Raw genomic sequence first — 21,855 nt, 5'->3', positions numbered from 1 at the left:
ACAGGCAGAAACAAAGTCTATTACATCCTTGTGCAGGTTAGGCCACCAGTAGTGCCGGGTAATAAGCTGGAGGGTCTTTTTCTGACCGGCGTGGCCAGCTAGTTTAGACGAATGACCCCAGTGTAGAATCTTCTCCCGATCAGGTACTGGTACGAACGTCTTACCAGGAGGAAGACGATTTAGACTCACGGGAGCCACCTGCATTACTCTGGCGGGATCGATGATATGTTTCGGATCCTCCTCGAGATCAGACACCAGAAAGGATCGAGACAAGGCATCCGCCTTGACGTTTTTGTCAGCCGGGCGAAAATGAAGGACAAAATCAAAACGAGCAAAAAACAAGGACCACCGGGCTTGGCGCGGGTTAAGTCTCTGGGCATGCTGGAGGTAAGCCAAGTTCTTGTGGTCAGTGTAAATTATTACCGGGTGAAGAGCCCCCTCGAGCAGGTAACGCCACTCCTCCAATGCCAGTTTGATGGCCAATAACTCTCGGTCTCCTATGGAATAGTTGCGCTCAGAGGAGGAGAAGAGTTTAGAGAAGAAGCCACAAGTTACCATCCTCCCGGAAGATGATTTTTGAGTAAGTACCGCTCCGGCTCCAGAGGAGGAGGCGTCAACTTCCAGGAAGAACTGCTTGTTGCCATCTGGGCGATGCAGCACCGGGGCGGAAGAGAAGGCCTGTTTAAGGGAAAGAAAGGCCTCCTCTGCTTCGGGTGGCCACTCTTTGGGATTAGTACCTTTACGGGTGAGCGCAGAAATTGGGGCCGTCCGGGAAGAGAAGTGTGGTATGAAGAGGCGGTAGTAGTTGGCGAAGCCCAGGAAACGCTGAATGGCCTTCAACCCCTCCGGTCGGGGCCATTTCTCGATGGCAGACAGTTTCTCAGGATCCATTTGAAGGCCGGTCTGAGAGATAATGTAGCCCAGAAACGGAAGCGAGGTCTGCTCAAAGAGGCACTTCTCAAATTTAGCGTAGAGATGGTTCTGCCTTAGCCTGAGCAGGACCTGACGAACGTCCCTCCGGTGAGTCTGGAGATCCGGAGAGAAGACCAAGATGTCGTCCAGGTACACCACTACGCAGGAGTAGAGAAGGTCCCGGAAGATGTCATTGACCAACTCTTGAAAGACGGCAGGAGCGTTACAGAGACCAAAGGGCATTACCAGGTATTCATAGTGGCCGTCCCGGGTGTTGAATGCCGTCTTCCATTCATCCCCCTGACGAATACGAACCAGGTTGTACGCCCCACGAAGGTCCAGTTTGGTGAAGATCCTAGCCCCCCTCAGACGATCAAATAATTCTGGAATGAGCGGAAGGGGGTACTTATTCTTCACCGTGATCAGGTTTAGGCCTCTATAGTCTATACAGGGACGGAGAGAGCCGTCCTTCTTTTTGACGAAAAAGAAGCCTGCTCCCGCCGGGGAGGTAGATTTCCGGATGAATCCTCTGGCCAGATTCTCCTCAATATATTCGGACATTGACCGGGTCTCAGCAGCGGATAAAGGATAGATACGCCCACGGGGAGGAGTAGTACCGGGTAGCAGATCGATGGGACAGTCGTATGGTCTATGTGGTGGTAATGTCTCTGCCTCCTTTTTATTAAAGACATCTGCATAAGACCAATAAGGAATCGGAAGTCCAGGTAGATTAGCTGGGGTAGGAGAGGGACGGACGGGATGGACGGGAACCAGGCAGGTTTTATGACAGTCTTGTCCCCAGCGAAGGACCTCTCCGGTTTGCCAGTCTAGCACGGGTGCATGTCTCTGGAGCCAGGGCAGACCTAGCAAGAGGGCGTGAGAGAGTCCAGGCAGAACATGAAAGGAGATACTTTCAGAATGCAGCATTCCCACCTGCAGGGTAATGGATTCGGTGATGAGTTGAATGGGGCGAGGTAAGAGGCCCCCATCCACGGCAGCGACAGACAAGGGTACAGCCAGAGGTTTGGTGGGAATGCGGTATTTCTCAACCAGGGACTGTGAAATAAGGTTCCCGGCTGCTCCAGAGTCAAGTTGGGCTAGTTCGAAATAACGGTTCTCCCCGTAGATGATCGAAACTGACAACAGCAGGGATGGAGAGGATTTATTCTTGTCTAGGTGGACCTCTCTGAGCGAACCTAGACACAGGCGTTTCCCGACCTCTCCGGGCAGGCACGGATCCGGTGCTCCTTACTGCCACAGTGGAAGCAGCTCCCCTCGGCACGGCGTGAGTCCTGACGGGTTTTGACCATCTTGGTCTGGTCGACCTGCATAGGCTCAGGAGAGTGTACCTGGGGAGAGATGGAGGGAATGACGGGTTTCTGGAAAGTAGGAGCTAAACGTGGAATCCTTCTCTCACGGGTGACCTCTTTGGCACGCTCCTGAAACCGTAGGTCAATTCGGGTGGCAAGAGTTATTAAGTCATCGAGAGTGGTAGGAATGTCCCGACCGGCAAGTTCATCTTTAATACGGCCGGACAGACCCTCCCAGAAGACGGAAACCAGAGCGTCGTTATCCCAGGCCAGCTCCGAGGCAAGGGTACGGAACCGTATGGCATATTGGCCCACGGTGAGACTCCCCTGACGGAGGCGTAGCAACGATGATGCAGATGAGGTCTTCCGTCCGGGTTCGTCGAAGACTTTCCGGAAAGCCGTGAGAAAAGCAGGCAAGTTGGACACCAGGGGGTCTCCTCTCTCCCATAGAGGATTCAGCCAGGCCAGGGCCTCCCCGGTGAGATGGGACATGATGAAGGCAATTTTGGCCCGGTCGGAGTTAAACTGGTAGGACAAAAGTTCAAAATGCAGGGTGCACTGATTCAAGAAGCCCCGAGCCTGGACGGGGTCGACTCCGAAGCGAGGAGGTGCAGAAAGCCGGGGTCCGGGGTAGGATACCATAGTATTAGTGAGCAGCGGAGCCGCCGGATTGCAAGATATGGCACTGGCGGAGGTTGTTGGTGGATCAGACAGAGTGTTCAGGCGAGTATTAACATTCCGCAGGTGACCCAGGATGGCCTCCTGTTGGGACCTCTGACGGGACAGTTCAAGACCGAGGTCCGAGAGCGAGGGAGCTTGGGTGCCACCGGGTTCCATGGCCCGAGCAAACTGTAACGGGTCCGGGAGGCGGACTGTAACGGGTCCGGGAGGCGGAACCTCTGAGCTACTATACAAGGGGGCGGCCCTTGTAAGGGAGCGGGTGGCAGTCTCTGGGTGAACGGACAGGGAGTTACGGCAAGTGATCAGGGCAGTCTCTGGGTAAGGGGTAGGTACGACCTGTGATGGCAGAGCCTCCGGATAGGCTAGCAGGCAGGTGGTAGATGTGTGCTCCCAGGTGAGCAAGCGAGAGTCTCTGGAATAGCAGGTGGTCACGGCACGTGACGGCGGAACCTCCGGGCTGGCAGGCAGGTAGGTAACGGAGAAGCGCTCCCAGGTGAGCGGGCAAGAGTCTCTGGAATAGCTGATGGTCACCGCACGTGACAACGGGACCTCCGGGCTGGCAAGCAGGCAGGTAACGGAGATGCGCTCCCAGGTGAGCAGGCAAGAGTCTGGAGTAGCTGGTGGTCACAGCACGTGACAACGGAGCCTCCGGGCTGGCAAGCAGGCAGATAACGGAGAAGCGCTCCCAGGTGAGCGGGCAAGCTGGTCCATAGACAGACTGACCGGAGTAGTAAGGCAGACCGTCGGACCTCAGGCAAGCAGGCAGGTAGCTGATATGCGCTCCCAGGTGAGCGGGCAGGCTGGTCCTTTAGACAGACTGACAGGAGTAGTAAAGCAGACCGTCGGACCTCAGACTGGCAGACAGGTAACAAGTATTCAGGCAGGAATCAGGCAGGTAACTGGCAGGTACTGGCAGGTAACTAGCAGGAAACTGGCAGGAAACTGGCAGGTAACTGGCAACGGGACCTGAGGGCTGAAGCACAGGTGAGACACAGGTGCAAACAACATTGCTCGGGCACCTCCATTTTGGAGGAGGTGCCTTATATATGATGAAGTCCTCCGGCCATTGGCCGGGGACTCTTTAGGGCGGCGCGCGCGGCCCCTTTAAGAGGAGGGGAGCGCGCGCGCGCACGCCCTAAGCACAGGGGCCGGGAAGGAGCGCGCGCTGAGAGCAGAGCAGGAGGAGGACGCCGGGACGGAGCGCGCGCTGACAGCAGAGCGGGGGGAGGAAGCCGGGCACGGAGCAGAGCGGTGAGAGGAGCAGCGTCCCTGCCTAGCAGAGGGCAGGGACGCCGGCACTACAGACGGCAAGACTTGGACAGCAGCCCCTTGTCCTGCTGTCACCATAGTTACCCAGTGCCCAGTCAGCGACATGTAACGCCCCTGTCCATGCCTACTCGTCCAAGTGTCTGTGGTGAAATGCACCCTGTCACACACAGCGTTTCTCAAAGAAGCGGTGATGTTGTGTGCGACATGCTGGTGGAGCGCAGGCACACCTTTCTTTGAGAAGTAGTGCCGACTGGGCATCTGGTACTTGGGCACTGCGACGGACAAAAGGTCTTGAAAATCCTCTGTGTCCACCAGGCGGAAAGGCAGCATTTCTGTAGCCAAGAGCTTGCAGATGGTGAAATTCAACCTCTTAGCTTTCTCATGGCTAGGAGGAAATGGTCTTTTACTTGTCCACATCTGAGGGACCGAGGGCTGGCTATTGTGTTTAGACGGGGTTGATAAGGGTGTCCCCGGCAAACTGCCGGTCTGTGAGGAAGATGCAGGCGGACATGTTAGGTTGCCTTGATCCAAAGGTGGTGCTATCGATGTCAGACAGCGCTCAACACCAGCTGGTGTTACCACCTCCAAAGAAAATGATGACCTGCCAATCACGCTGGCTGTTGCGGGTAAAGAGGTGGCAGGTCTGCGCCCCAAAACAGGTGTGACTGCTGTCCCCCCAGTCACAGAGGATGAAGAGGCCGCGGATGCACAAGATATGGCAGACGGTGGTTGGCCCGGCCAGCTAGGCCGCATTGTAGCACACTGAGCTTCCCACTGCAACTTATGCTTCATGTCCATGTGCCGGTTCATGCATGAAGTACTCAAACTATGTATTTTTTGGCCTCTACTTAGCTTTTGCTGACAAATGTTACAGATAACACGAGTTGGGTCATCTTTATCGATCTGAAAAAATGCCCAGGCTATGCAAGGCTTAGCACCCATGCGACCTGAAGAGCCACCACGACTTGTGGTGAGAGGCAGAGTTGTGTTTGAGGATGCAGTTGTTGACGTGCTTCCAGTACTACGTCTCTGTCCAGGAAGGCGCAACCTGACCTCCTCGTCACTAGCATCTTCCTCCACCTCCTCTGCTGACCTCATCTCTTGGCTGACTGTGGGTTGACAGTAAGTGGGATCTCCAACCTCATCATCATCACCCTGTGCGTTATCACACCCGTCGTCCTCAGAGCCAACCTGTTCCTGCCCTGACAAAAAACTAAAGTTGTCGCTCCAATCAGGTATTTGAGTCTTATCATCGTCTTCCTCATTGTCTCCACCAACAGGAGTTACAGTTTGGGAATGAGGGTCTACATTATGGTCAGAACCTTCTGCGTCTGGTCCTGGATGCGACTCATAAAGATTCTGGGCATCAGTGCAGATCATTTCCTCGTCTGGATTCACAGAAGCGCTGGAGTCGACCTCTGATTCCCAGGCTATAGCATGAGTAAACAGCTCTGCAGACTCAACCATCTGTTCTACCTCATACTCAGACGGGCAGCTGGAGATTTGGGAGCTGTGAGGAAGCAAGTGCGATTGGGGTGACACCTTTGAGGACTGGAGTATTTGTGATGTTGAAGTTGATGTGGAGGAGAGCCCACTTAAAGGAGCACTTGATATCCATTGAAGCACCTGCTGTTTTTGTGCCTCATCTGGAATTTGTAGCGATTGGCGTGGCCGTAAGAAAGGGATCTTATCACATTGTCCGCTAAAAGAAGTAGACATTTTAGTTTGGCTGGAAGATGGTCTTTCTTCTGCAGATGTTACTGTTGCTTTAACACCTACCCCACGGACACAACCTTTTTTCCCCTTCCCAACACGCATATTCCCCTTTCCACCAGCAGCAGGCCTTTTTCCACTCATTTTGGTGGTTAACTAATTCACAACTCTGGAGTTGTTTGCACAAAAAAACAATGGATGGGAACCGAGCAGAGCTGAGTGGCCACACTGTGGTATTAGGCCAAAACTATTGGCTGGGTTAGATGCAGAAAAAAATTATATTCAGTTTGCAACCTGATGGAGGTCAGTATAGATGGACTAATAGAACAAGTCCCACACACAGCTACAAGCCCAATATTTTTTCAGAGGTAGATGCAGAAAAAAATATATTCAGTTTGCAACCTGATGGAGGTCAGTATAGATGGACTAATACAACAAGTCCCACACACAGCTAGAAGCCCAATATTTTTTCAGAGGTAGATGCAGAAAAAAATATATTCAGTTTGCAACCTGATGGAGGTCTGTATAGATGGATTAATAGAACAAGTCCCACACACAGCTAGAAGCCCAATATTTTTTCAGAGGTAGATGCAGAAAAAATATATTCAGTTTGCAACCTGATGGAGGTCAGTATAGATGGACTAATACAACAAGTCCCACACACAGCTAGAAGCCCAATATTTTTTCAGAGGTAGATGCAGAAAAAAATATATTCAGTTTGCAACCTGATGGAGGTCTGTATAGATGGATTAATAGAACAAGTCCCACACACAGCTAGAAGCCCAATATTTTTTCAGAGGTAGATGCAGAAAAAAATATATTCAGTTTGCAACCTGATGGAGGTCAGTATAGATGGACTAATAGAATGATGCTATGCCCAAAAGATTTTACTTCACTAGGTGCAGTAAAAAAATTGGTATTCTATACACAGGTGGTATATCTTGCTACACAGATAGGCTACTCCACTGACTAACACACTCTGCAATAGGCCAAAAAGGATTAGCTTTGCTAGATTCAGCCAAATGCTGTGAAAAAAACTTGCACAGCACTGGCACAGACCTGCCTGGCAAAAACTGATAGGAACTGATGTAACCTAGTCCTGAAAAGGACTCCAATTACAATTAGTCTTTACTCCCACAATCTATCTATTTAAGAGCACAGACCTGCCTGATAAAAGTCGTAGGAAATGCTGTAACCTAGTCCTTAAAAGGACTGCAATCACAACTATTCCCTACTCCCAAGCTATCTGTAGATTTGTGCGAAAATTGGCTTGAAATTAACAAGGTATAGCGCACACAGCAACAGCGGTGCAGTCTAACACGCAGCTGCAGCAGTGAGAAAATGGTGGCGACGGGGAAAATGGCTTGGTCTTATAGGGCAAGGACATGTGACATACACTGCCAATGACACATGCCCTTGCTTGTGTGAAAAAAAGCACTTCGCTCCGTGTGTGCGCTGCTGATAGGCTGACAGATTGCACCTCCCCACTGTAAATGCGGGAAAGAGAAAAAAAGAATGGAGATCTTCATTGTTCCTGCAGAGATCCATCCCCTGCCCCTCCCCCCACCCCGCTGTACACTCAAACTGCGTATTAACATTAATTTTCATCATTACTGAGAAAAAATCCAGTTATGATTTTGGTGCACGAACAGTTACCGAACATAACCTCGAACAGCCGAATTTTTCTCAAATTGTTTGTGTTCGCCGAACGGCTCAAACACCGCCCAAAACAGCTCGAATTTGAGATTGGCGAACAGTTCGAGTAGAACAACGCTCATCTCTAGTAACTACTCAGAAATCAAGGCAATTCACTTTTCATTCTTCACATTATAATCCACCATACTCTTAACTAGGTGCAGTCCATAGACTTAATCAATGATGCAGGTCACAGTGTAAGTCAACAGGCCACAGTTTTCTACTGTCTCAAGCCACAGCAGAGCACAGAGGTGCAGATGAGAAATACCTTGCCTGTCTCAGGCCACAAAATTACTAAACATTACAGACCTCAGTCGCAATTACTCTCTTAGGTCACAATATATTCATCACAGGCAGTTGCAGGGTGGCCTGGTTGGTGCACTCAACAGCTGAATTTCTTTAGGGCGTACCTGTCTGCATGGTCACAACATTTTTAAGATGTTTCATTGCCTATTATAAGTAGTGATCAGGGAGAGGTTTTACCTACTCACAATTTCCAGGACCACTTCTCTCCTGTAGTACTCTCTCTTGCAGCTTCAAAACACAGGCCAGTCCAGAGCAGGTCTCAAGCCATGGGTTGTAGTCAACAACTACACCATCAGATTGTAGGGTGAGGTCAATCTATAACATCCAGAACTCTCACTTCTGTAACTAGGGCAGGTGCACTCTGTCTGAGCTGCACATAATCACACAATTAAACAAGACATCAAACAAGGCAATCTTTTTTTCTCACTTTTAATCATAAGGAGAGGATAGACATTCTGCCTAAGGTGACCGGTTTCTAAAAAGTCCGACATAAAACAACTTTTCTGCCGCTATGGAAAAAACACAAAACCTAACATGACAGATTATAAATCAAGCTGCCAAATACTTCATTGGCTCAAGGAGACATCCTATGTAAGTGGGGTAGAACGGTCGCCATAAAAGGTGGTTTTCCTCTCATTACCTCTTGCTTATGAAAGCAGACATATATTACATGTGGAGAAGTGAGTGGAAATGTAGCTTTTTGTTCAAGTATCCAGCATATATTACCAGTCAGTGCTTCTTTTGGCATTAATGGCTGATTCCTAGGGGAAACTTGAAGGCAGTCCAAGCCATGACAGATTCAGTAGAAAAAGAGGACTTGATGAGAACACTTCCTTATTTTAGGAAAGATTTGGTGATCCAAGAAAACCCTTTTCAATTATTAAGATGCACATGATGAAATTAGTTTGAATCATAAGATCAGTAGTCGGGATTTGGACTTGCAGCCATAATATGAACACTAAAATGCAGTTTGAATGTGGCCTATTATGAAATAGAGAAATAATGTTGCTTTAAGAGTCTACGATACTTTTATGTATATTAATAGTCACTTAAGTATTGTAAGAGCTGGTAAAAAAACTAAACATATAATGTATATTGGAGCTAATAATTTTATACAAATTTACTTCATTTTATGAGGTTGATTTTTCCATTTTTGCTGAATACATTGTACAGATTCATAATATAACACCTAAGCTGAAAAGCACATTGCCCATGACCTCATACTGTAAAGTGAAAATAATGTGTTAATATTTATATAAAGTATTGAAAAGTGCTCTAACAGTCCTCTCCGTGCTGAAGTGTTAGATCTGATTTCACATGTTTATACCACATGTACTGTAGGTGTATTATTCCTCTTGAGATCTTTCTTCACAATACAAGAAACTTAATTAAATAGACCATCCAATATGTAAAACACAGCTGTATTTTTCAGTGTCATTGACAATGTGTTCAGTTAAATACATTGCATTATTAGTAAGTATATTTTATAACAAAACCAAAACAATACGCCAGGGCATATGTTGGTATAAGTTCAATGCATAGGTGTGCATTCACACTGTGACTATTAAACAGACAGAACCTAAGATGAAAACAAAATGAGCAAATACCCTGTAATAAGTAAATGAATAGTAATAGAACATGTAACTAAAATAGGGTACTTAGTTAACACTATTTTGATTAACCCCTTCACGCTGCGGCCAATTTCCATTTTTGCATTTCTGTTTTTTCCTCCCCTTCTTCCCACAGCCATAACATTTTATTTTTCTGTCCACATTGACATACTAGGGATTGTTTTTGACGGACAAGTTGTACTTTGGAATGACACCTTTTATTTTACCACATAGTGTACTGGGAAATAGGAAAAAAAATCCAAGTGGGTGAAATTGTGAAAAAAATACAATTCTGACATTGTTTTTTTGGAAATTGTTTTTACGGTGTATATTTTGTAGTAAAAATTACCTTGCAATATGATTCTCCTCATCAATATGATTTCACTGATACCAGACATGTCCAGTTTTTTATTGTTTTTGTGGTGAAAAAAAAAATCAGAAGTTAGCAAAAAAAAAATTCAGGGTTGTATCATAATTTTCTGAGACCTGTAACATTTTTATTTTCCAGTCTGTGTGATGGCTTATGTTTTGAGGGGTGAGACAATGTTTTTATTTTCATAGAATCATAGAATTGGAAGGGACCTTCAAGGTCATCGTGTCCAACCTCCTGCTCAATGCAGGATTCACTAAACCATTTCAGACAGATGTCTGTCCAGCCTCTGTTTGAAGGCTTCCATTGAAGGAGAACTTACCATCTCGTGGCAGCCTGGTCCACTCATTGATCACCCTCATTGTCAAAAAATGTTTTCTAATATTTAATCTGTATCTTCTCCCTTTCAGTTTCATTCCATTGCTTCTCGTATTTCCATGTGCATATGAGAATAGGGATGATCCCTCTACCCTGTGACATCCCTTCAGATATTTGTAGACAGCTATTAAGTCTCCTCTTAGCCTTCTTTTTTGCAAGCTAAACATTACCAGATCCTTTAACCGTTTCTCATAGGACATACTTTGTAGTCTGCTCACCATCCTGGTGGCTTTTCTCTGAACTTGCTCTAGTTATTCAATGTCTTTTTTAAAATCTGGTGCCCAGAACTGAACACAGTATTTCAGATTTGGCCTGACCAAGGAGGAGTAGAGGGGGATAATTATTTCATGTGATCTAGACTCTATGCTTCTCTTTATACATCCCAGAACTGTATTTGCCTTTTTTCACTGCTGCATCACCCTTTTGACCCATGTGCAGTCTGTGATCAATTAGTATACTGAAGTCTTTTTCACAAGTGCTGTTGCTTAGTTCTATTCCTCCTATATAATTGTCATTTTTATTGCCCAGATGTAGATTCTTGCATTTCTACCTGTTAAATACCATTCTATTAGTCGCTGCCCATTGTTCACGCTTATCTAGATCCTTATGAATCCTTTCTCTGTCTTCTCTAGTGTTAGCTATCCCTCCTAGCTTTGAATCGTCTACAAATTTGATTAGTATACCTTCAGTTCCCTTATCAAGATCATTTATAAAAATTTTGAACAATGCAGGGACCAAGATAGAGTCTTGGGTTACCCCACTTGAAACATTCTTCAAGTTGGATGTGCAACCATTATTACCATACTTTGAGTACGATCGCTGAGCAAATTATGAGTCCACCTAACCGTAGCCTTGTCAATCCCATACTTGGTATTTTTTTAATAAGGATTGTATGAGATACTTGATCAAATGCTTTGCTGAAGTTGAAATATACTATATCTACCACATTTCCCTGAACCACCCAGTCAGTGATTTCATCATAGAAGGAAATTAGATTGGTGTGGAATGACTTGTTTGTTACAAACGACCAAAAAACTTAATTTTGTCATGCTTGAATTTTTTCTGTTTCCGGTATTTACTAAATGGGAAAATAGTTTTTATATTTTGATAGATCTGGCTATTGTGAACCTATACCACATATGTATGTTTTTTTTGTTTTTTTTTTAGTATCTTTATTTTCTATGGGGGAAAGGGGTGTAGTTTGAACTTATAGTTTTTTATTTTTTCATATTTTTTAAAACTTTTTTTTACTTTTTACTGTTATTGTTAGCCCCTTTAGGGGCTTGTGCCATATACAGTGATGTGACAGCACCACTGCATATAGCAAAAATTATGGTCTTCTTTGAATCCCGGCCTCAGGTAGGGGAAACCCGGAAACACGTGACCGGATGCTAATATGCATTCCATCATATGCGTTTCAAGTCTCACTACTATCATAGGTTGAATAGCCGGAAGCACATGACCGGAAGTTGAGGTGTGTTCCACCGCATGCGTGCCACATAGCCGGAAATTAAGGCGCATTCCACAGCATGCGTTCCAAACATCACAGAGGTACGCTCCAAATATAGAGCCTATACAGCAAAGAGTACAAACACCGGAGGCTATCCTGCCTTCCACCATATGCATTCCAGCCCACAATATTATAGGGCTTCTCATTAATAGATGTGTACTCCACAACATAATACAGAATGCTGGCTAAGGCTAAACTAAACCTATAGGATACATAAGCGCACGTAACAACTCATTGTCAATTCTAAAGGTATATTATGCCATAGGCATGCAGACATATACAATGCAAGAGACAAGTGGTATTTTAACCAATAAAGAGCCCCCAATCAGGGCATGGTATTCCAAGAACTATTACCCATTAGGGACAATCTGTTCAGGCAGAATTTTACGGTCATATTATAGTCATGCCTTATACAATGGGACATTCATATATATCAATTGAAATTTAACTGCTCATTTAAGCCATTTGGTTGGAAAGACTTAAACCTGTATATCCATTTTAACTCTTTTTGCAAGATCTTTTTATCCCAGTTGCCTCTCCTCATTCCAGATGTTACTACTTCCATAACTGAGAAGTAGAAGGATTTTAAATCACCTTGATGTTTCTCCCTCACATGTCTAGAGATTGGCATTAGAGTTGAGCCACCCCCGTAGTGTTCGAGTTCAGTTCGGTTCATCGAACACCCGTATGTTCGCCGAACTGTTCATCGAACTGTTCGTCGAACACCGTCGAACACCATTAAAACCGATGGCAGGCAAACAAAAACACATAGAAACACATAGAAAACACCTTCAAAGGTGTAAAAAAGCTGACAAACTGCTCAGAAGACACTCTCTTTAAAAAAGTCGGCCGACAATTCAGCAGCGGCATACACCGGTACCCGACAGTTTAGAACAGAAAGAATAAAGCATCACACATAGATTAGATAGATAGAAACATGTCAGTCACATATATAAGAAGTACAGTGACAGTGTTGATTACTGTACTTGTCATTTAGTGTTAAAGGATGTATTAAAAAAATAATAGTGTTTTCATGCACCGTCTCTTTAAAAAAGCCGGCCGGCAATTCAGCATCGGTACCCGACAATTTATAACAGAAAGAATAGAGCATCACACATAGATTAGATAGATAGAAACATGTCAGTCACATATATAAGAAGTACAGTGATAGTGTTGATTACTGTACTTGTCATTTAGTGTTAAAATAAAGGATTTATTAAAAAAAAATTGGCGTGGGGTTCCCCGTAATTTTAGTCTCTAGCGGAGGTTAAGCAGACGGCTGGGGCAGATGTTTGAAGCCTGGGAAGGGGGTAATACCCACGGAGCTACCCAGGCTACTAATATCAGCCCCCAGCTGAATACCTAGCCTTTACTAGCTATTAAAATGGGGGACCCCAAAAAAAATGACGTTGGGTCCCCACTATTTTAATAGCTAGCAAAGGCTAGGCAGACAGCTGGGGGCTGATATTAATAGCCCAGAAAGGGTGCCATGAATATTGGCCCCCTCCCAGGCTAGAAACAGCAGCCGTCAGCCACCCCAGAAATGGCGCATCCATAGGATGTGCCAATTCTGGCACTTAGCCTCTCTCTTCCCACTGCCCTGTAGCGGTGGCAGTGGGGTAATAGGGCTGGGGTTGATGTCAGCTTATAATGCCAGCTGACATCAAGCCCAGGTTAGTAATGGAGAGGCGTCTAAAAGACACCCCCATTACTAAACCCATAGTCAAAGTTAAAAAAAACCACAAACACCCAGAATAAAGTCCTTTAATTGAAATAAACACACAATTCTTTATTGTTCTAAATTAAACCATACTTACCATCACGCCCATTCCAGCTAAAGCCAATGTCTTCTGCAATAAAAGTAAAATAATAAAGCAACCTCATCCTTACCTTTCCATGGTTCCCACGACAGCTTCAGCTCTGCTACATTCACATGACATGCTGGATCGCAGCTGAAAGCTGCCATCCAGCTTGCCATGCCGCAGACACTGAGAAGCGCAGGCATGCTTGTGCTCCTTAGTGTCTCGCTGTGACAGAATAAAGATGAAACGAGGTCATGTCCAATGAACTCAGCTCACCTCATGCACGTCACTGACAGCATCGGAGAATTCTCCTGCGCTCAGCGCATGAGCAGGAGAATTCTCCCATGCTGGGATGGCATTGAGAAGTATGCCTGCGCTTCTTAGTGTCTGTGGCATGGCAAGCTGGATGGCAGCTTTCGGCTGCGACCCAGCCTGTCATGTCAATGTAGCAGAGCTGAAGCTGTCGTGGGAACCATGGAAAGGTAAGGATGATGTTGCTTTATTATTTTACTTTTACTGCAGAAGATCGTTGGCTTCAGCTGGAATGGGCGTGATGGTAAGTATGGTTTAATTTAGAACAATAAAGAATTGTGTGTTTATTTCAATTAAAGGACTTTATTCTGGGTGTTTGTGTTTTTTTTTAACTTTGACTATGGGTTTAGTAATGGGGGTGTCTTATAGACGCCTCTCTTTTACTAACCTGGGCTTGATGTCAGCTGGCATTATAAGCTGACATCAACCCCAGCCCTATTACCCCACTGCCACCGCTACAGGGCAGTGGGAAGAGCGAGGCTAAGTGAGAGAATTGGCGCATCCTATGGATGCACCTTTTCTGTGGCAGCTGATGGCTGGTGTTTCTAGCCTGGGAGGGGGCCAATATTCATGGCACCCTTCCTGGGCTATTAATATCAGTCCCCAGCTGTCTGCCTAGCCTTTGCTAGCTATTAAAATAGGGGGGACCCCACGTCATTATTTTGGGGGTCTCCCATTTTAATAACTAGTAAAGGCTAGGTATTCAGCTGGGGGCTGATATTAGTAGCCTGGGAAGCTACGTGGGTATTACCCCCTTCCGAGGCTTCAAACATCTGCACCAGCCGTCTGCTTAACCTCAGCTAGAGACTAAAATTACGGGGAACCCCACGCCAATTTTTTTTTAATAAATCCTTTATTTTAACACTAAATAACAAGTACAGTAATCAACACTATCACTGTACTTCTTATATATGTGACTGACATGTTTCTATCTATCTAAGCTATGTGTGATGCTCTATTCTTTCTGTTATAAATTGTCGGGTACCGATGCTGAATTGCCGGCCGGCTTTTTTAAAGAGACGGTGCATGAAAACACTAATATTTCTTTTTATAAATCCTTTAACACTAAATGACAAGTACAGTAAGCAACACTGTCACTGTACTTCTTATATATGTGACTGACATGCTTCTATCTATCTAATCTATGTCTGATGCTTTATTCTTTCTGTTCTAAATTGTCGGGTACCGGTGTATGCCGCTGCTGAATTGCCGGCTTTTCATGTTTCACTGTGAGCACTGTTCCCATCGATTTGGGCAACCACTGTAATGCCACAACCACCATGGCTGTGGCATTACAGTGAGTGGCAGACAATCCCTGCATGAGTGGTGCTCTAAATAGCTCCAGACATGCAGGACACGCTTTTGGTGCACGAACAGTTATCGAACATAACCTCAAACAGCCAAATTTTTTGCAAATCTTTCGGGTTCGTCGAACGACTCGAACACCGCCCAAAACAGCTCGAATTTGAGATTGGCGAATAGTGTTGAGCCACCCCCGTAGTGTTCGGGTACGGTTCGTCGAACACCGGGATGTTCGAGGAACTGTTCGGCGAACTGTTCGTCGAACACCTTAGAACACCGTCGAACACCGTTAAAACCAATGGCAGGCAAACAAAAACACATAGAAACACATAGAAAACACCTGCAAAGGTGTCCAAAAGCTGACAAACTGCTCAGAAGACACTCTCTTTAAAAAAGCCGGCCGGCAAATTCAGCAGCGGCATACACCGGTACCCGACAATTTAGACAAGAAGGAATAGAGCATCACACATAGATTAGATAGATAGAAACATGTCAGTCACACATATAAGAAGCACAGTGACAGTGTTGGTTACTGCACTTGTCATTTAGTGTAAAGGATTTATTAAAAAAAATATTAGTGTTTTCATGCACCGTCTCTTTAAAAAAGCCGGCCGGCAATTCAGCATCTGTACCCGACAATTTAGAACAGAAAGAATAGAGCTTCACACATAGATTAGATAGATAGAAACATGTCAGTCACATATATAATAAGTACAGTGATAGTGTTGCTTACTGTACTTGTCATTTAGTGTAAAGGATTTATTTAAAAAAATAATAGTGTTTTCATGCACTGTCTCTTTAAAAAAGCCGGCCGGCAATTCAGCAGCGGTACCCGACAATTTAGAACAGAAAGATAGAGCATTACACATAGATTAGATAGATAGAAACATGTCAGTCACATATATATGAAGTACAGTGATAGTGTTGGTTACTGTACTTGTCATTTAGTATTAAAATAAAGGATTTATTATTAAAAAAATTGGCGTGGGGTTCCCCATAATTTTAGGCTCTAGCGGAGGTTAAGCAGACGGCTGGGGCAGATGTTTGAAGCCTGGGAAGGGGGTAATACCCACGGAGCTTCCCAGGCTACTAATATCAGCCCCCAGCTGAATACATAGCCTTTACTAGCTATTAAAATGGGGGACCCCCCCAAAAAAATGACGTGGGGACCCCCTAATTTAATAGCTAGCAAAGGCTAGGCAGACAGCTGGGGGCTGATATTAATAGCCCAGGAAGGGAGCCATGAATATTGGCCCCCTCCCAGGCTAGAAACACCAGCCGTCAGCCGCCCCAGAAATGGCGCATTCATAGGATGCGCCAATTCTGGCACTTAGCCTCGCTCTTCCACGCTGCCCTGGTGCGGTGGCAGGGGGTAATAGGGTTGGGGTTGATGTCAGCTTATAATGCCAGCTGACATCAAGCCCAGGTTAGTAATGGAGAGGCGTCTATAAGACACCCCCATTACTAACCCCATAGTCAAAGTTAAAAAAAACACAAACACCCAGAATAAAGTCCTTTAATTGAAATAAAGACACAATCCTTTATTGTTCTAAATTAAACCATACTTACCATCACGCCCATTCCAGCTGAAGCCAACGATCTCCTGCAATAAAAGAAAAATAATAAAGCAACCTCATCCTTACCTTTCCATGGCTCCCACGACAGCTTCAGCTCTGCTACATCGAGATGACAGGCTGGACCGCAGCAGAACGCTGCCATCCAGCCTGTCATCCCGCAGACACTGAGAAGCGCAGGCTTGCTTGCGCTGCTCAGCTTCTCTCTGTGACGACATCCAGAGGAGCCGAGTTCATGTCCAATGAACTCGGCTCACCTCATGCACGTCACTGACAGCGTGGGAAAATTCTCACGCTGAAGCGCTGATTGCAGGAGAATTTTCCCACGCTGTCAGTGACGTGCAGGAGGTGAGCTGAGTTCATTGGACATGAGCTCACCTCATGCACATCACTGACAGCGTGGGAGAATTCTCCTGCACTCAGCACTTCAGCGTGAGAATTTTCCCACGCTGTCAGTGACGTGCATGAGGTGAGCCGAGTTCATTGGACATGACCTCAGCTCATCTGGATGCCGTCACAGCAAGACAGTGAGGAGCGCAAGCATGCCTGCGCTTCTCAGTGTCTGCGGGATGACAGACTGGATGGCAGCGTTCTGCTGCGGTCCAGCCAGTCATCTCGATGTAGCAGAGCTGAAGCTGTCGTGGGAACCATGGAAAGGTAAGGATGAGGTTGCTTTATTATTTTTCTTTTATTGCAGGAGATCGTTGGCTTCAGCTGGAATGGGCGTGACGGTAAGTATGGTTTAATTTAGAACAATAAAGGATTGTGTCTTTATTTCAATTAAAGGACTTTATTCTGGGTGTTTGTGTTTTTTTTAACTTTGACTATGGGGTTAGTAATGGGGGTGTCTTATAGACGCCTCTCCATTTCTAACCTGGGCTTGATGTCAGCTGGCATTATAAGCTGACATCAACCCCAACCCTATTACCCCCTGCCACCGCACCAGGGCAGCGTGGAAGAGCGAGGCTAAGTGCCAGAATTGGCGCATCCTATGAATGCGCCATTTCTGGGGCAGCTGACGGCTGGTGTTTCTAGCCTGGGAGGGGGCCAATATTCATGGCTCCCTTCCTGGGCTATTAATATCAGCCCCCAGCTGTCTGCCTAGCCTTTGCTAGCTATTAAATTAGGGGGGACCCCACATCATTTTTTTTGGGGGGTCCCCCATTTTAATAGCTAGTAAAGGCTATGTATTCAGCTGGGGGCTGATATTAGTAGCCTGGGAAGCTCCGTGGGTATTACCCCCTTCCCAGGCTTCAAACATCTGCCCCAGCCGTCTGCTTAACCTCCGCTAGAGCCTAAAATTAAGGGGAACCCCACGCCAATTTTTTTAATAATAAATCCTTTATTTTAATACTAAATGACAAGTACAGTAACCAACACTATCACTGTACTTCATATATATGTGACTGACATGTTTCTATCTATCTAATCTATGTGTGAAGCTCTATTCTGTCTGTTATAAATTGTCGGGTACCGCTGCTGAATTGCCGGCCGGCTTTTTTAAAGAGACGGTGCATGAAAACACTATTATTTTTTTTGATAAATCCTTTACGCTAAATGACAAGTACAGTAAGCAGCACTTTCACTGTACTTCGTATATATGTGGCTGACATGTTTATATCTATCTAATCTACGTGTGAAGCTCTATTCTTTCGGTTCTAAATTGTCGGGTACAGGTGTATGCCGCTGCTGAATTGCCGGCTTTTCATGTTTCACTGTTGGCACTGTTCCCATCGATTTGGGCAATCACTGTAATGCCACAACCACCATGGCTGTGGCATTACAGTGAGTGGCAGACAATCCCTGCATGATTGGTGCTCTAAATAGCGCCAGACATGCAGGACACGCTTTTGGTGCACGAACAGTTATCGAACATAACCTCGAACAGCCGAATTTTTTGCAAATCGTTCGGGTTCGTCGAACAACTCGAACACCGCCCAAAACAGCTCGAATTTGAGATTGGCGAACAGTTCTAGTCGAACACCGCTCATCTCTATTGGCGAACAGTTCTAGTCGAACACCGCTCATCTCTAATTGGCATATCTCTCGCATGTTTTATATCTCCTAGATGGTCACCTATCCTTCTCCTAAATTCTCTTCTTGTCTTACCAATGTAATTCAACGGGCAAGCACACTGGAACAAGTAGACAACCCCTGTCATTTTGCAATTTGCAAAATGTCTGTTCTTATATGTCAAACCAGTTTTTGCACTTTCAAAATGATCACCCACCTTAATGAATTTGCAGAAGTTACATCCTCCACATCTCCACGTTCCAAAACTCCTATTTTCAAGCCATGTGCTCTTTCTCTTAGGGGGAACATAGGTGCTATGCACCAATTGATCTTTAATAGACCAAGCCCTTCTAAATGTAATGGCAGGTTTTTCAGGGAGGAACTCAGCAATTTCAGTATCAGCTGTAAGGATATCCCATTGTTTTCCCAATATTTCTCTTACCTCAGTGGAACAGTCATCAAAATTTCCAATAACCCTCAAAAGAGGGTCCCCACATTGGTCATAGCGTGGTCTTAATAGATCTGACCTATTTTGTGATGCTGCTTTCTTAAAAGCATCATTTAGTATTTTAACAGGGTAACCCCTGTCCATAAATCTATTCCTAAGATGCTTTGATTAAGTATGGAATAGATTTAATCTATCATTAAATAGATGATTTAGTGATGAACAATTTCTCCTCACTCTTAAATATTGACCCTTGGGGATCCCACTTCTGAGGGCGACAGGATGATGACTGTCTCACCTCAGCAGATTGTTTGTCGCAGTCAGCTTCCAAAATATTTTTGTCACCAGATGACCAAAACCATCCTTTTCAATGTTAACGTCCAGAAAATTAATGGACGTCTAATGAATTTCTGATGTGAATATTAAGCCTATAGCATTGATATTCAATTCCTTGATGAACCTGTCAATGGAAACAGAATCACCCGACCACAGTACCAGGACGTGGTCGATGAAGCGTCCCCAGAATATTATCTGGGGGCTCCACCATGACGTCTCTTCCTCCCCAAACAAATGACTCTTGGTAATTAACCACTAAGATTAGTATAATTTATATTCTGCAGTTCTGCACAGGTAAATGCTCCAACAAAATTTGTTCAGGATATTGTGACATACACTAATAAATCACCCATTGTACATCTAATGTCTCCTAAGGCTGCGTACCCACTATGCGTTTTTCAAGCGTTTTTGCTGCGGAATTTCCGCAGCTAAAACGCTTAAAAAACGCTTGGTAATACGTGGCCCATGGTCCCCAATGATAATCCACATGTGCTGTGCACATGCTGCGGAAATTTCCGCTGCGGATTATCATTGCGGAAAAATACACAGCATGTCCATTAATTTTGCGGACACGCAGCGTAATCGCCGCCATTGACTTGCATTGGACCGCATGACATCCGCATCACTGCATCTGCACATGCGGATATCACACGGTTCAATGTGCGGATGGTACCCAGGTCTGGAGGAGAGGAGACTCTCATTCAGACCTGGGTACCATAGAACCTTTAAAAAAAAGAATTTAAAATAAAAAATAAAGATTATACTTACCTTCCGATGTCCTCCCGGTGTTTTCTTCCCTCCGTCTGGTCTGCTGTATGGGTCGCGGTGTTGTGAAGGACCTGCCATGACGTCATTGAGTCATGTGACCTAACACATGACTCAATGACGTCACCGCAGGTCCTTCACACCACCGCGAGCCGCCCAAGACACCGGACGCAGCGGAGAGAACACCGGGAGGACATCGGAAGGTGAGTATAATCTTTATTTTTTATTTTTTACCATTATTATTCTTTATTTTTTAACTAACTTGGTCACACTACTATAAATCCATGCCGGTTGCATGGATTTATATAGTGTGAACAAGTTGTCAAGCACTTTTCCAAGTGATGCTAAAATCGCTTGGAAAAGCGCTTGATAACCGGCATGCAGAAATGCATGCAAAAACGCTTGACAAACTCTTCTACCTGGCGGGAAAAATGCATGTAAAAACTGCATGCGTTTTTCCTTCCAGGGAGAAGCGGAAAAAATATGCAGCATTTTTGCATCGTGGGCACACAGCCTAAAGGACATATCCAGAGCTGATCATCATGAGATATTGCATCAGGCACAGCCTGGAAATGCCCACAAATAATGAAATGCATTGTGTCATTCATTACTGGCTTGTTAATAAAGGGTGAGGAAATGACAGCAGATGGCTCAAATTTTATTCATTAGATATTTATTCTGCTGGTTAACTAACCTTAATGATAGTTAAGCTGACTTTTCTAAACCACATCAGCCAAACAAGTTGAATTTCGTTCAGTTTGAGCATACATATTCAATTCAAAGACCAAGAGCACATTATTAATTGCTAAACCTTGAGCAAGCAGAGTACACTTCAGATTATTTATTTTCTTTTGTGTTTGAATACCATATATATTTGGAAGGACATTTTCAGAGGTTATATGAAATGTTTAGAGTGTACCCCTGTTATCATTAATCAGCAATGATTCTCCATACAGGAAAAGTCTGGTCATTTTTAATGATTATACATTTAATGATGCTATGTCCTAGAGTCCCCAGCATGTGAGGTCCTGTTGAAATGTTTTAGGCAGCTGTGGAAAAAATGCTGCAAAGTACCAGGTACTTCTTATAGTCACCTACAATCCAAATCTGGAAGTGCTAAGGGGAGCTGCACGGAAACTACAACCTTTGTTACAAAAAGATATCTGATTAAAATCTATATTTCGAGCCCCCCACTTTTGTGTTTTAGGCTTCCCTCACATTTAAGAAACATCATTGTCAGAAGCTTCCTGTCCTCTCCAACAACAACAGGAACCTTTCCCTGCAAGCAGAAAAAATGAAAAACCTGTTCATTTATCATGGCAATGGACAAGATAAAAATTCCCAACTCACATCAGGACTACAAGATCACTGGTACTTTCAGGTGCACCACAACTATTGTAGTGTACTTAATTATATGCACCAAATGTCCAACTGGGGGTCTGTATGTGAGGGAGATAAGACAAAAACTTAGAACAAAGATACATTCTCATTGCCACACAATAAAAGAAAATATAATAGATCTACCTAGCCAAACATTTTTGTAGCCCTGATC

Source organism: Phyllobates terribilis, unplaced genomic scaffold (assembly GCF_046119375.1).
Source record: "Phyllobates terribilis strain yellow unplaced genomic scaffold, ASM4611937v1 Scaffold_1__5_contigs__length_1240528914, whole genome shotgun sequence".
Lineage (NCBI taxonomy): Eukaryota > Metazoa > Chordata > Amphibia > Anura > Dendrobatidae > Phyllobates > Phyllobates terribilis.
The sequence above is the reverse complement of the archived record's forward strand: the minus strand, read 5'-3'. Positions refer to the sequence as shown.